The 16,103-nt window shown below is 45.7% G+C and overlaps 1 protein-coding gene across 4 annotated transcripts in view; it reads left to right on the top strand.

The window, feature by feature from the left end:
• The first annotated feature begins 11,302 nt into the window (after positions 1–11,302).
• SLC8A3 (solute carrier family 8 member A3) overlaps positions 11,303–16,103 on the top strand; it is a 200,101-nt gene continuing 195,300 nt past the window's right edge. For 2 of the 4 annotated variants that reach the window (XM_090033247.1, XM_090033245.1), the window contains exons 1-2: positions 11,304–11,464; positions 11,644–11,860. The gene's annotated coding sequence lies outside the window, so the exon portion shown is untranslated. Of the gene's footprint in view, positions 11,465–11,643; positions 11,861–16,103 lie in introns of all 4 variants that reach the window. The other 2 variants (XM_090033244.1, XM_090033246.1) reach the window with 2 other exon arrangements.

Genomic DNA, 16,103 nt, shown 5'->3' with positions numbered 1-16,103 from the left:
AGCTTGGGACCCAAATCCTCTGCTAGACCTTTGTAACACAGCTATGAGAACACATAGGATTTTGATGACTTATCTATAGATGTCTATTCCATTATATTATCTGTTTAACAACATTACAAATCTGTTCAGTCTACTGAGGTCTATTTATTTCTGAGTGAGAGGAAGCAAGGTATCAGTTGCTATATTCTTTGGTCTTTATTTTATTTGATTTTATATGAGGTATAAAAGTGTTCAAACAACTGACATTTTGACTTGTAATGGAGGTAAAGCTGAGGTATTACTCTAAGATGTCATAAAAAGTGGAACTGTAAATCAGTGCATCTAGAGAAGTTTCCCTAATTGCCATCCTTAGTTGGTGACCAATATATTGGGGAAAACCTATTTTAAATAAAATTCCATTAAAAATAAAATTTTATTCCTTCATCTAGTAACGTGTGACTTTACCAGTCTTGTCCCAGGTCAGCTGACAGGAGTATTCTGCAGCTTTTTATTCTTCACCCCATTCTTGTATATTCTTTATATACTCTGTTATACAGCAAACAATCTACATACCACACAGCTTCCAATAAGCAGCAGCAGAATAGAAAGCTTTATTTGTGCTAGTGTCCTAGAAACTCTTAAGGGTCAGTACCCTTTCACCCACTAGATATCTAATGTATGGCTGCCAGCAGGGACTACAATCTGACTAGTCAGGGCAGCCTTCTAATTTACCTGCCTGTGTAGATGTGTAGTTCTCCTGTACTCTCCATGGGAAGTGAGGACACAGCTTGTATGCCCCCAGTCTATTTAATCCTACAGAACCACAAAGATCTCCGGTTCATTTCAATGAGCAGTACTGAGATGTCCCCAGAGACAGATCCTCAGTTACACAGATGGCACAGTGCTCTCCATTCATTCCAATTGGAAATTTTAACCTGCAGTAAGGCATCTCCGTTTACTTGGAATTATACTTCCCCTGACTGTATACGTATCTGAGCATGACTTCAGACTTGACAGATAAACGTCTCTTTAGGGAGCAGCATAAGGATCTTCCTCCTTCCATCATAAATTGTTTAGTGGTTAGAGCACTAGGACAGTATACAGGAGACCTAGGTTTCCCTTCCCCCACCAAACCTTAGGGAATTTGAACTTAAAGCTCCTACATCATGGTAAAGCATCTCAGCCACCATACTGTGGGACAGACCTGACTGTGAGCACTATGGTTTTTTTCCTCTCCCCAAACTCAGGTACATACATAGCCCTTTATGTGATTATGGGATTCTGGGTGGCCAAGTCTTTAAAGAGGCCTTTCCTGCATGAAGACTTGGAATGAGCACTGTCACTAAAAAGCTTTTTAAGTGCAGGTATTTAGTTCAGAGGGAGTTTTAAGCAACTGGAGCATTGTGAAGAACCCTGGTTTCTGCCCCAAGGCTGTTTCCACAGTCTGCAATGCAAAATGCACAAACATTAGAAGTACGGGCTCTCTCCTCCCTATGGGCGGATCTAGAATTTCAGAAGGCGTGGTGGTGCAGAACCAGCAACCTGCACTGTAATGGCAGGAGGGCTGTCCCCCAGCTCCCACGCTCCCCCTGCCAGGCACCAGGGCAGGCTAACCTCATGGCAGGAGCAGCATCCAGGGGCTTTTTCTAAAGATCCTTAAGCAGGTAAGAATCTTTCCCCCCACCCCACCCCTTGTCTACCCCTCCCATTTCCCTCTCCCCAACCTGCTGCTGCTGCTGCTGTTGTCCCCAGATGAGCCAGGTGGCTACAAACAGCTCTTGCCCTGCTACAGCTGGGCTACACATGGATCCAGGCTCAGCTAGAATCAGCAGTAGTAGCAGGAGGGTTTCCATTTTATTTCTTGCTCTTGGGGTGGCAAGAAGCACCAGGGGAACCAGCCAGGGTGGGGGAAGGCCCCATCCCACTGCTGTCCCTGTCCCTGACTGAGCCTGACCCCACAGGGAGTCAGACTGGAGCAGGCAAGAGTGTCTCTGGGGCCTCCCTCTCTGTCACTAGGCACCAAGAGACAGCAGCAGTGGTGGACAGGTGAGGGGTAAGGGGCATACCATTTAGCGTGGAAGGGAAGGGAGGTAGGGATTCCTACTTGTTTGGGGACTTAAAAAAAGTCTCCAGATGCTTCTCCCACAGTGTGGTCAAGTGAAGTAGGGGAGAGGAATGCATCTGAACCACTTCACTTCCCCTCCTCCCCCATCTGCTCCTGCTCCTCTACAACATCTTAGGGCAGCACCACCTGCCAGAGTCATAGAGTCAAACTCTTTCCAACTTGATTGCCTCCTGTCATAGAGGTCCTTTCCCTCTTGGCTACCTAGTGGCCTTGCATTAACAGGAAGGTGCTTTCAGTCCTGCCTGACCTGTGGCTAGGATACTGCCTCGTAGTGCATGAAATTAGTGTTCAAATCTCCTAAGGGGAAGATCAGCCTAGAACCTAGGCCTCTTGTATCTCCCCCCATCATGGGCAGATGGAACAAGGTGGGCATCCCCTGACTCAGAGCAGTGTCAAACAGTTGCTAGTTGAGTTTTTTGGACACTTACAATTTGGGGTGTTTACACAACACCTCTATCCATCCATGGTGACGTTAATTGCAACAGAAAGTAAAAGGAGTTGGATCCACTTGGGGCAGTACTAAGTAGTTGCCAACATGCATACTAGGGCCACAGGGAGTCATGGAGGGTGAAACGGTAGGTGGCATGAGGCACTTGGGTGTGTACCCACTATCAGGCTGTTATGTGGGGTGCAGTACCACTGGGTAACTTAGATAATTAAAACTGGGTGCCACTTGTGCCACTTGTGCATCTTCCCTTAGTCTGTCTGATTACCCCATTGCTCAATATCTTCTCTTTCTTGCTTATCCTTTCCCTCTTACTCTTGCCTTTGCCAGTATTCATAGACAGTACCTATTTGGGTCACAGGGACCTTCTGCAATTCTATTTCCTTTCCTGTTAAAGCTCAAGCCCAGCTCTTCTAGGCACTTTTCACCTTTAGCTACAGTTCCAGTAATATAGCCATCTCAATGGGAAACCCAAACAGGCCTTTGACCCATTGGCCTGTTCAGCTTCTAATCAGTCTTGTTGAGCTCCCTTTGTATTCTTGGTATAAATGAGAACAGAGCATGCAAATGTAACCACGGTTTATCTTGTAACAATTTTCACTGAGGACTAGCAGCAGACAGTGAACTTATGCATACTTTGTACACATTTCATATGATATGGGAGAATTCTCCAGGGTTTGTTTTCCTGGTAGAAAAACTTACCTGGAGAGGCCTAAACAGCAGACAGCTTGAAATGCTGATAATGCACAGCCACAGGGTGGGCAAAGCACCTTAGGATGCTGTAAGGTTGTGTTGTGGCTTCTCTGAAAAGAGAACATGTACAGACATTTACTCTCCCAGGAGAAAGTCTCTTGGCTATGAATTATCCCTGGTTGTTTCTGCGGGTGGAGGAGTTTCTCTTGTAGCAGCCATTTTTGTTCTGGGAGAAAAATCCAGAATGTCTGTACACTCATAGGTCTCTTGGGAGAGCATCAAATTTCCCAGAAGAAACTTCATATTTGAATGTGGCCTTTTTGCAGTATTAAGATCTTAATGTTCTTGGTCCTCATGATATTACTCTTCAATGAGTTATTTGCATCTGTATTCCTAGATACAGACTAAGACCAATCTTCCAACTGGATCATAGACGGAGACAGGAGGGACACCAGTCCACCAACTGTTAGTGCAGACTTAGTAAAGGGGCACTTGGAGGGGCTAGTTGTGTTCAAATCAGCAGGTCCAGATGAACTTCATCCAACGGTACTGAAGGAATTGGCCAGTGTCATAGCAGAGCTGCTGGCACGGCTGTTCGAGCACTCATGGTGCTCCAGTCAGGTCCCAGAGGACTGGAAAAGGGCCAATGTGGTCCCTATTTTCAAGAAGGGGAGGAGGAAGGAACCGAGAAACTATAGGCCAGTTAGTCTCACCTCTATCCTTGTGAAAACTCTGGAAAAAATCATTAAGGATCACATTTGTGGGAGCCCAGCAGGAGAAATAAGGCTGAAAGGAAATCGGCACGGATTCATTCACTAACCTTGTTTCTTTTTATGACCGGGTCACAAAATGCTTAGATGCAGGAGTCGAGGTAGATGTTATCTATGTAGACTTTAAGAAGGCTTTCGATATGGTATCTCATTCTATTCTTGTAAATAAACTGACAGGCTGTGATGTAGATGAGTACATGGTCAGGTGGGTGGCAAATTGGCTTAGGGGTCACACCCAGAGAGTGGTGGTGGATGGGTTGATGTCAACCTGGAAAGATGTGGAGTCCCACAAGACTCGGTTCTTGGACTGGTGCTATTCAAGGTCTTTGTCAGTGACTTGGACGAGGGCATGGAGAGCACCATGTCCAAGTTCACAGATGATACCAAATTATGGGGCAAAATTAACACAGCAGAGGATAGGAAATGGATCCAGGCAGATCTGGACAGGTTGGGAAATGGGCAGAACGAAACAGGATGCAGTTCAACAAAGTTCAAAAAAGACAGGTGCAAAGTGCTGCACCTGGGCAAAAAGAACCACCAACACACTTACAGGCTGGGGGAGGACCTTCTCAGCAGCACAGCAGTGGAAAGAGATCTTGGAGTCACAGTTGACTCCAAGATGAACATGAGTCGTCAATGTGATGAAGTGATCAACAAGCTAACTGCATTGTATCATGCATTAGCAGATGCATGATGAACAGGTCCAGGGAGGTGATGCTTCCCCTCTATGTGGCATTGGTCACGCCACAGTTGGAGTACTGTGACCAGTTTTGGGCTCCGCACTTCAAGAAGGATGTGGAGAATCTTGAGAGGGTCCAGAGGAGGCCTCTCGTATGGTCAGAGGCCTGCCTGCAAGGCCCTATGAGGAGAGACTGAGGGCCCCAGATCTCTTCAGCCTTCGCAGGAGAAGGCTGAGAGGTGATCTCGTGGTTGCCTATAAATTCATCAGGGGAGGGCAGCAGGGAATAGGAGATGCTCTATTTACTAGGGCACCCCCCCAGAGTTACTAGAAATAATGTCTACAAATTGACAGAGAGCAGATTTAGGTTGGACATTAGAAAGAACTTCTTCACAGTAAGGGTTGCCAGAATCTGGAATGGGCTTCCAAGGCAGGTGGTGCTCTCCCTTACCTTGGGGGTCTTCAAGAGGAGACTGGACAAGCACCTAGTGGGGGTCATCTGACCCCAGTGCTCTTTCATGCCCAGGGTAGGGGGTCAGACTCAATGACCTACTGAGGTTTCTTCCGCCTCTAACATCTATGAATCTATAACTGTGGAGTCCTACTGGTAGAGCAAGATCCTTAAAGTTGACTATAGAATTAGTGCATAACACAATCTGACTATATATACAAGAGCTCTTTTCTCTTCCACCCAGAGCCCTCTTAGGAAGGTTTCCTTATGTTTTCAGGGTTCCCTTTTGTATGACTTTGGTGAGTGCTTTCAGTCCTATTTTGTTCCCCCTTCTACCTGTTCTCTAGATCATCCCTTTTTAGCTCCAAATACAGCTCTTTGCCTGCCAGGTCCACTAACTGCATCAGTTCGTGCATATGGTTTCACCCTGCCTAAAGTCAGTTTCCATAAATAAGATCTTGTCAAGGGAATGAATGAAAGGTGCAGACAATTTGCATCTGAGATCCCATGGATCTTATTTCAGACAGCAACCAGTCATTTTTTAACGTCTTCCCTTGGGACATTCCACCCCAGAAGGTAGATGAAAGGAGCCTGTGCCTGGGCATCGAGCTGCCTCACTGTGAGATTTAGAAGACATCTAAAACCACTTCTGGATTCCCGGAATTGCCCTGAATGGATCTGCTATTCTGTTATTTTAAGGCACCTGAATAGCTAAAAATTCTGGCCTTGGTTACTATTTAAATGTGGCTTTTTCCAGCTGTGGGTAGATCTCTTTTGCTGAGGCAGACCTAGCCACAGACATTCAAACCTTTCTCAACTGTAGCTAAGGGCAATGCACAGTAGCGGGGGTTGCCAAGTTACTTAAAGGCTACCTTTTCTACCATTAGAACAGCTAACATCAGCTTCTGTCTTCAGTCCCTAGACATGCAGATGGACATTTTACACTGGAGTAAATGTAGGAGTGCCTGTAGTACCCCACAAGAGTCTAAATGTGCCAATCTTCTGAATTTTGTGCAAAACTCGCATCTTTTTCACTCATAAAAATGAAATACTGTTGATGTGTATGGAGATACATTTATTCATGTGCATAGAGAACATGGCTACTTTAAGGTAGCACAGAGAAGGGCACACTTGTGACGTCAGTTGCTTAAGTTATCATGTTGTTCATTTTTACATGGTCACACAAAGAGCCTGTAGCAATCCTTACATGCAAAAATAAATATATCATGGTTAGACCTTAAATCAAGGACATTACCCCTCAAATTGCAGTTCCTCTTTGAACAGGGGCTGTGAAATACCAGTTATCAGGTCTGCTCCCTATGTGCACAGCAATCAGGCCAGCTGATCTGAGTGACTAGAAGATTTTACTTTGGCTAGCCCACAGAAACAAGCCAGCTGAGCGAGAGCAAGCTACTTTCTATGCCACCTGGTGCATCATCAACAGAATTCCATTTACAAGGTTTCATTTTGTGCAAACCCAATGGGGCTGCACAGCTGTCACTGGGAACATAATTAAAAGACAGTGGAACAGCATGGGTATCACCCAGGGTACAATTTGTGCTACAGGGCCTTTATTACTGGTGATGTGTGTGAAGAGCCCTTTTTGCCTCTTCTAGCTTTGACTACATTTGCAAGGATGGTCATTGGAATAATGATAATTTACCTGTTAACTGAGTTAATTTGCTCAGGAATTCTGGCAAAACGAAGATGTTGCCTTTTTTAACAGCCGTTTCTCAAAGCAGTACTGCATTTGAAGGTTCTCCAACTGAAATCCTACTAAGAAATGCAATGTTATTCCATCCCTTGCAATGCTAACATGAACAGACACCTAATGAAAGCCAAATGGGGAAAACCCCCCCCCAAAGGTATGAGAACTGTATAGCATGAAACCGAAATCCAGATGAACCAAAGCCAAGTTTAGAATGAAAAAGGGAGATTTGCAACCCCAGGAGATACAAGTAACTCCCTTTGACTTCAGTAGGTGTCACTGGTGCCCTGTGCGAGGGACAGTAAGGTCCCTTGCATTTAAACTAACTGAATGGAAAATAAGTGAGTCCAGGTAGTGTATGTTTAAGATCACTCTGAAGAGGAAAAGAGAGCAGAAAAGCAAGATGGTGGGGGATTGACTACAGAGTAGACAAGCAGTGGTTGAATCTTCCTTGCTCACTTGCTTGTTTTAGCTCCAATACAGTACAATGCCTGGGGCAGATTGATAGTTTTGGATGGAAATCATATCAGAGCCTTAACAGTAATTATGTAGTCTTTGGTGAATTACAGAGAAACAAAACTGTTCTTTCTTATTTGTTCATTCTGCTCCCATTGTTTTTTTCCAGAACTTGCAGTTTTTCTGTTGGTAGGTGCCATTGCCCTGGCAGTGCTTTGAGAAAGTCAACTGGAGTCTATTACGGTAATTTTCTTTAGCTGACAATGGTGCTCACAATAACTTCTAGGTGCAGCATCTTCATTACAGATAAGGTGGATATAGGAAGAACGAATTCAGATGAGCTTTAAGATCAGGGGTTGAGTTAGAAAAAACATTTCTTGGCCCAGAAGATTCAAAGAAGAGTGTGTGTGGCTAGTCTGAAATTTCTTACAAACCCCCAGATCCCAATAAAACTCACCTGAGGTTTAAGTGTGGCCTTTAATTTTTGAGTGTATGAGAACAAATACATGGGGTGATACCTTTTATTGGACCAGTTGTATAGTTGGGAAAGAGTTAGTCATGCTGTTGAATGCAAGACATGGGTATTGCATCATTTTAATACTGCCAGCACTGATCTGGGAGGTAACTGAATGTGGGATCTTATGTGTTATAGCTATAGTCTTTCTTCTGAAAGTACAGTTGACAGGAAGTTTTCTTAAAACATTTAATTTGACCTGTGCACACATAATACAAGCAGATAATTAGAACTCGCTGCATCTCTGCATCTGGTACATGTGTGGGGTGATAGAAGAAAAGACAACATAAGAAAATGTGATCAATATATGAAAATGAAGATAAAAGTATATGTTCCTTGATGCAGTAAGACTGGTATCCGCTTATCTTTCAACAGGTCTTTGTGACGTAGCACAGGAGAAGTCCTTTGGAGGTCTGCACTGAAAGTCAGTATTTACTTAAAAACAATATTTAAGTCTGTACTGTGGGAATGCCATGTGCAGTGCAGTTGCTTAACTACTTGCATTTTATTGGCTAAGTCTCACATAAATAAGAAACATTTTTTATTTAAAGGCTTGGATGCTTTCTTGCCCACATTGGTAAAAAGAACACACATCTTGAGATTACCGAGGAATAAAATATTTAATATATTCCCTGTTGTGCTAAATATTTTCTTCACAAACTGAGAGGCATAGGTTTACCCCCATGTGGAATGGAAAAAGAGAGGGAAATGCCCACAAGCATTTCTTACACATTTTACGCATAACTTTATGCACAGGGTTGGAGATGAGAGGTGAAATAAAACATCTGTATACAATGATGAGCTGTGTCTATGTTATGCTATTGTTAACTGTAAATACATATGTTGCCCCTAGGCCTTGCTCCCATTGACAAGTGGTTTGTCCTTTTAGTCTTTAACTCCAGTTCACCTCTCCATTAGGATTAAATAAAAATAATTATCTGTACCCTGAACAGCCCCTTAGCCTGCCCTTGTGGGGAGATTTCTTACCTAGAAATTGAAGACATTGAACTAACTCTTGCTCTTTTTTAATACACAGATTTTATAGATGAGAAACAGAGGCATGAGAAGGTTGGGGGATATTGGCCAAGTCATTCTGAGTCAATGTCACAGATGTCATCACAAACTAATACTCCTTGACCGCAGGTTCTCTGTCATAACCACAAATCCTTTCCTTTACCTATAGTGGGCCTCCTTCATGGTCATGGCCCAGGGCTGATAACTACTGGCACTGTTTCTATTCTTATACAATTCAGGAATGATTGAAATAACAGTCACATGACTGACAATGGCACCAAAGCTGACATTGGCCATGACCCAGGTACCGCGCATCAGAACAGACAAAATGAAATCTGACCATGTATGCAGCTGCCAGTGACTTAAGTAAAGTACTCTAGCCTTCCCTGACATCACAGATATCATTGAGTAATGCCACACTGCTAGTTTCATATATCGATGCTAATAACCCTAGATTTAGTGCATGCAGTATAAAAAACTGTGGTTCCCAATTGTACTAGAGAGGGCCACAGGCTCTTAGGAGCCATGCCTGTGTGTGTGTGCATGTGCGTGTGTCTGTGCGTGCATGTGTGTTGCAATGCTGTTCACCTTCCCTGAAGTCACTCAGTCATCAGACATATCTACAGCCCTCCCCTGCTGCCTGTCTGACTCCCTGTGTAATGTTCCCACAGCACGCTTTAGTGGTAGCCTTGCATGGCTCAGGCATTCTTGCCAGGTTTCTCTGTTGAGTCTGCCTGGGTTGAATTGGGTTGGGTTATCTGTGGAGTGTGAGCAGACTGTGTGGGAGGTGAGAGTACCTTTACCTTTGCACACATAATACAAGCAGATAATTAAAACTCTCTGCATCTCTGCATCTGGTACATGTGTGGGGTGATACAAGAAAAGACAACATAAGAAAATATGATCAATACATGAAAATGAAGATAAAAGTATCAGTTAGGGTTCATAACTACTGTGCCTTTGTGACATTTTGCATTCTGCTTGCTTCCCTATGCAGCCATCTCCTATTAATTCGTCTTTTCTGTAGGGACCATTTTTCCTGGTTTCTCTGCCTTTCCATGCCTACATCCTCATTGCTGGTCATCCATTTTCTGTCTTCCCAGAGTATATTAAAAATTAGCAGCCAGGCCAGAGGAAGCAAATATTTTCCCATTTCCTTAAATCCTGTTATGCTAGGGTTGTGTGGGCCAATAATTTTTTTTGCAAGATCTCCTCACCTAAGACATGGACTGGCAGTCAGGTGCTTCAGGATGATGAAAATCTCCTTCTGCAGGTACTGATGTCCATTTGCCTCTGCTCTTACAGAGCTTGTGTTATAAGTTACCCAGATCAAATAAGAGCTTTCTGTAGGTCAAGATTCCTGTAACTACCAGCTGCTCTGAGACTTGGTCCTTTTCTCCCCTTACACCTATGCGGCTGTAACTAGCTGCAGGGAGAGTAGTTATATAGTTTGGAAACCTGTTCATAATGCCCTGGGGCACTGCTTTCCTGGGTCAGTCTGCAAAGACACTTTGGACATGGGCAATTTACACTTGTGCGAGTGTTTAAGCCTTGAAATAAAGCTAAAAGCTCCTGCTTCAAGCCAGAGGCAGAGGGGAGCTATCAGGACCACTTTGTTATAACAGAGCTAGAGACAGCTTCCTTTTATAAAATGAAATAGTACATCATCCTACAGTAAAGCTGGTTGCTCTTGCATATGCTCTAGTGTCTAAGGACATTGCTGCACAGTACTGTGACTTTATAATGCTTTGCATAAGGGAAAGCTATGCCAAAGAGTAAATCTTGTGGGAGACACGTTTGCTTGTACCTGCTGTGGTTGCGCCTGACAAAAATAGAGGCACTTACATGTTGTGCCCTGTACCAATTTCAAAGCCATCCTTCTGTTTCTGTGGTTGTGGAAACTACCCAGCCCAGTCATCTTTTGCCGAAGTCAAATAGCAACTTGTGAGGCCACATATTTTTAGCCTAAAAATGACTTGCCTCCTCACAAGTTGTTATTTGACTTTGGGTAGGGAGAGGACTGGGTGGATTCTGTGACCACAAAACAAAGCAGGCAGTTTCAAATGGATACTCTGGGCTAAGCTACCTATACAATTTCCCTGGCTATATTTAATCTCTCAGATGTGTCTGGCAGCCACACCACATTCAAGATGTGCAATCCGTAGCTTTTGATCTGAGGGTGAACTCCTTCTGTCCCTCTTCCTCCCACCCCCAGGGTACAAAGTCAAGTCAATGTACTTAGAAAGAAGAGTGGTTGGTGTTGGTGTGTGTGTGTGTGTGTGTTAAATGCAAGACAGCTGGTCTGCCTTTATTTATTTTGGTTGGGGTTTGCCTGTGGTTTCGCTGCGATTTGCTTTAAACAATCTGAAAATCCCCCCTCAATTCAGCAGAATAAATATGCATGGCTTGTAATTCTGTTGCAGTTCTTGCTCCCAGCTGATAGGGTGACGTGGAGTTTGGAGGCTTAGAGATTGGCTTTTTGATTTGGCTTCTTGCTGCAGTTGTGCAAACCTCTCAGAAATCAGGCTCAGCGGTTTCCCTTGCATCGTGATGCTGGAAAGTCTCAGCTGAGCCCCTGATGGTGTGAGAGAGGGAAGGGGGAAGCCCATCCGATTCCATTGGAACCTGGGGTACAATCAGTTTTTCCCTTTCACCCCTCGTTCATCACTGTCATCTTCATCTTTCCCTATCTCATCCTTCCTCCTCTCCAGCTCTCCTCCTCCCCCCCCCCCGCCCAAACTATATGGCACACAACTGAAGATCAAGGCTGGTGGATTTATCAACATTTTAACCCCCCCCCCTTTTCCAGATGCACTCCCCCACTCCCCCTGGCAGCTGCGAGGCAGAGCAGAGGTATCTTAGCAAGCCGGGCAAGTTGGACTGACATGCAGGGAAGGACCCCCCCACCTCCCCTCTCCAGGCAGTGATTAACCGTGGGATGCAATGAGCTCTGTCTAACCACGGGAAGGATCTGTCGTGGGGAGCAAGCGGACCCCCCCCCAAAGTCCCGAAGGCAAGCCGGAGGGGTAAGTAAGGGGGCTGCAGCCCCTCCGCCCGGGGGATGCAGGGCGAGGGGGAAGTTCCCTGCTAGGAAGTGGGTCCTCGCTTATTGCATGCAATTCCCATAGAGCTGGGGGGGATCCAGTGGCAGAGACGAGGATTTCGCGTTGCAAAGACAGGGAGGGCTGGGAAATTCGGGCTGTTTTGCTACCGCGCCGGGGCCGTAACGTGTGCGCGGTGCATGTGTGTTGTGCATATGGAGAGCAGCCGGGTGCTGCAGCCTCGCATCCCGGCGAGAGCCGCCCCTGCGCCCGGGCCGGGAGCGGGTGGAAATTGCAGGGAAGGGAAAATCCGCGGTGTTTCTCCCGAGGTGTGTGCGTTAGCGAGGTGCCTCCAGCTCCCCCTCTGCAGGCTGGCGATCGGGAGCTTTCCCGGGGAGGGGGCTGGGGGCTGCGCGCGCGCGGGGCGGGGGGGTCCGCGCTCAACCAGAGCCAGCCGGCGGCGCCTCCGCGGGGGAGGCTGAGGCAAACCCGGCTCCCTCCAGCCCAGGTGGCGAAAGCGACGGGAAGACAGGCAGGCTGGCTTGCTTTTTAATATATATATGTATGTATATATATGTGTGTGCGTGTGTGTATATATATATATATATGTATGTATGTACACACACACACATAAAATCCGCTTCCCGCATCAGCCACAACAAACGCCTTCCATGAGGGGCTATAAATTTTTCTTTCTCTCTGTAAACCCTCCCCCCGGGTATTTACCCAGCCCCAACCCGGCGCTGTGTGGGCTGTGCCGGGTGGTGGGGAGGGCTGAGCGGTGCCATTTACCAGAAGCGCTCAGGGAGGGCGGGCTGCCGGCCGGCCGGCGGGCGGGAGCTTCGGCAGCCCCCGGCGCGCTCCCCGCCGCCGCCGCCGCCTGATTGATCCGGGGCAGCTGTTGTGCTCCATCCACTTGTGCTGAGATCTTGTTTACCTCGGCTGTCAAATATAGCTACTGCGCCATGCTCTGCCCTAAATAGGGCAAGAGCAGTTTACTTTGGAGTAGGAGACGGGGCGGGCTCCGTGCCCGCGGGGAAGGGGCTGCTCCCGCTCCCCTCCGGCCTCGAGCCGGCGTCCTCTCCGGCGCCGGCCTCGCAATGGTTTCCTCCAGCCTCTCGCTGCACGCAAACGCACATTTATCTGTTTGACCTAAATATCCAGTGTTTTTGTGCTCCAGTCTCCTCCATTTTCATCTGCTGACTTCTTTTTTTTCACCCCCTTCCCCTCTAGGGGTCTGAAATGAAACATTTGTAAATAAAGGGGGTGGGGAAGGCTAGGGCCCCTGGCCATTTTCTCTCAGATTGAATTGCTGGGTTATCACAGGAGGCCTCCTGGAGCTGTTGTTTTTAGAGTGAACCCCCTACGTGCTCTTGAAAGACAAGGTGTAGTAAGGGAGGGCAGATTCCTCGCCCCTGCAGGGAGTTTCTCTAGGGGCCTTTCTGGTGGCTGTTGCAGGGATGCACCTCTCTATTCGGATCACTCCTCCTCTCTCTGTCTTTTTTTTCTTTCTTTCTTTTTTTTTAACTCCTCCTGTCTCCTTTTAGAGGTAGAGGGCAGCGTTGTTGGGATATTTCTTTGGTCCTGAAAGAGGACTTGCAAAAGGGCGAGCAGTGGAAGATGCTGGGCACCTTCTAGCCAGCATCTTGCCATTCAAAAGCGCTCCAATTTTACTCTTTCAACTCTCTCAGGGACTGTTGAGGCAGAGAGGCCTTGCTGACTGCTTCCAGGCTTGGGGCTCCAAGGACTGGCATTTTTCAAAGGTGGCACTAACAGTCATAGCAAGTTTGTCATTTTCCCTGTCCACAGCTGCATTACAGATGTGCATTTTCCCTTGAGCAAGGTAATTTGTGCTGGGGAAACCTGAGTGCTTGCCTGTGAGTTTGTGCGGTTTTCTGTTACAAGACTTCCGTTTGCTCAGAAATGTTCATGTCCTACAGCTGAGAGGGCATCAAACCCACCGTTAAGGTCTGGTTCAGGAAAGAGGAAGGTGGATCTTTGAAGCGGGAGCCAGGACTCCTGTTCTTAGCTTTCCCACTGACTGTGTGTGACTTGTCCACTGTCATGCTACGGCTCTGGTCGCTTGTCTGTAAGTAGATGGGTAGAATACCCCTTCCGCAGGGGTGAGGGTATTGAGCCTTAATAAAGATCTTCAAAGACCTCATACAAACGGGGTAGTTTTATATCCAACAAAAATCTCTTATTCCAGTAATCCAACAGCTTGTAGTTTCAAAGTCTTGTAGTCAAGCTTGTTGTTACAAACAGCACCTGCTGTTTCCCGGTGCTGGTCCATGGCTGTGCAGAGAGTAGAGGCGGGGTGTTAAGGTGTGGCACTAAGACTCTAGGAATGGGGGTTTATTCTGCCTCAGCTACAGGTTGTCTCAGTGCCTTTGAGCAAGTCCCTTTATCTGTCTGTGCCTCCTTCATAAAATAGGGACAGTGATACTTCCTTCCCTTACAGGCATTTTGCAAAGGTAAATTTATGAAAGCTCGAGAGGTGGTTGGATAGTAGCATGAAAGGGGGCATTGCGTCTGTCTAGAAAGGTACAGTCTGTGCACAATAGAGCTTGCTCTGGGCGATATTCAGTATTCAGAATAAATACCTCCTTTATCTGTAAAGTGGTGACTTAGGATATGATGAGTACAATTCCAAATACCGATATGCATGTTGGAGATTCCGTTAGTTTTCAGATCGTGCCAGCTCTGCGGCCCACATTGCCTCAAACACCAGTATTCTGAATGGCACCGCTGGGATGTTGCACATTTCTTCTAAATATTAGTGGAGTGCTTGGGTCATGTAAACACTTATGCTGCATTCCTCAGGCTTGCCTATTGCCACTTACTGGGCACGTGCAAGTGTGAGCTGCCCAGGACAATTTGTATTCAAAATAATTGACTTTTCTTGTCGTGGAGAAACGCTGGTAGAATACTGTGCGCTACTTGCCTGGAATTGAAGTGTTGGGAATGTGGCTCCTCCTGTGTTTTCTAAGCCTGTATTTCAAAGTTGGAGGAATTGAAGCTGCATGCGTATCACTTCAGTGGCCTTACATCAGGGATGAGTTTGGCCTAGAATCACCTTTCACTGTCCTCTGAAATATAAAGTCACCAAGCTGGTCTGAGATTCTGTGGTCAGCCCTCCCTCGCTGTTCATAAGGATGTGATTGGTTAAGGGACTTGACCAGGCGTGTGTGTGCGTGCATGCGATTCCTCACACTGATACCATCTTGGAAGATCCTGGTTGTATTACACCACTCAAGGATGGGAAGTATTATTGTCAAGTGCGTCAGCACTTTTTATTAGGGACCCCGTTCAGACAAACTTTTTCTATGTAGAACTGATTTGTCTGGGTATTTTTTCAGGGAAATGTTATCAACTCCTCCCTCCCACTTCCCACCCTGCCTCTCCAAATGACCAAGCAATATTTAAAGGCAATTTTTGTGGGTACTGATGCCTTTTGCATACTCATACAGTTAAAAAAATGGCTTTGACTTGCTGCCAAATTTCATTTGCTTTTCAATCAGGCAGTAATATAATCTAATTCTGTATTATAAAAATTAAAGGAAGTTAAATTACAAAGCCAAAAATAAATAAATAAATACAATCAAAACAATGGAAAAACCTTTGAAGCCAGGAAATTCATAGCTGAGGTGTTCTGTTTGCCATTACCACACAGTTCCTAGGTACTGATGTATTGTTAACACAGTTTCATTGCTATTAGGACCTGAGCTACTGATATTAAAGCCTGCTTTATGTGCTGGACTTACCTATCCCAGTCACAGAGTAGAGCAGCGGTTCTCCACTAGGGTGGAGTGGCACCCTGGGTTCCTTTTAATCCTATTAAGGGTGCCATGGGGTGCCTCTGAATATTTGCACTCTTAGGTGTGCAAACACCTACACGTGATTCGCAAGATAAATTCAGATTTTTAAAATAAGAATCCAGACGGTCAAAAACATTGCAACCTTCTGTGGTCTTTCTGAGTCCTTTGCAACAGAATTGTTCTATTATTTTTTCCATAGCAAAAAAAAAAGAAATGAAAACAAAAGCTGGAATTTTCTCAGGGATCTAAACCAATGAGGGTTTAAAAAGATTGAGAACCATAGGTCTAGATGCAGCCACTGTTGTTTTAAGAAACCCTAGTTTCATATTTCCATTTTGTATTTTGTCAATGTTTTGGCAAGTTTCCTGGTTTTTAAACTTAATTGCTTGGTTTCCTTTTTATTATTTATT

The sequence above is a fragment of the Crocodylus siamensis genome, chromosome 2 (genome assembly GCF_052110815.1).
Source record: "Crocodylus siamensis isolate JL-2025a chromosome 2, ASM5211081v1, whole genome shotgun sequence".
In the NCBI taxonomy this organism is placed as follows: Eukaryota; Metazoa; Chordata; order Crocodylia; family Crocodylidae; genus Crocodylus; species Crocodylus siamensis.
The sequence above is the reverse complement of the archived record's forward strand: the minus strand, read 5'-3'. Positions and strand labels throughout refer to the sequence as shown.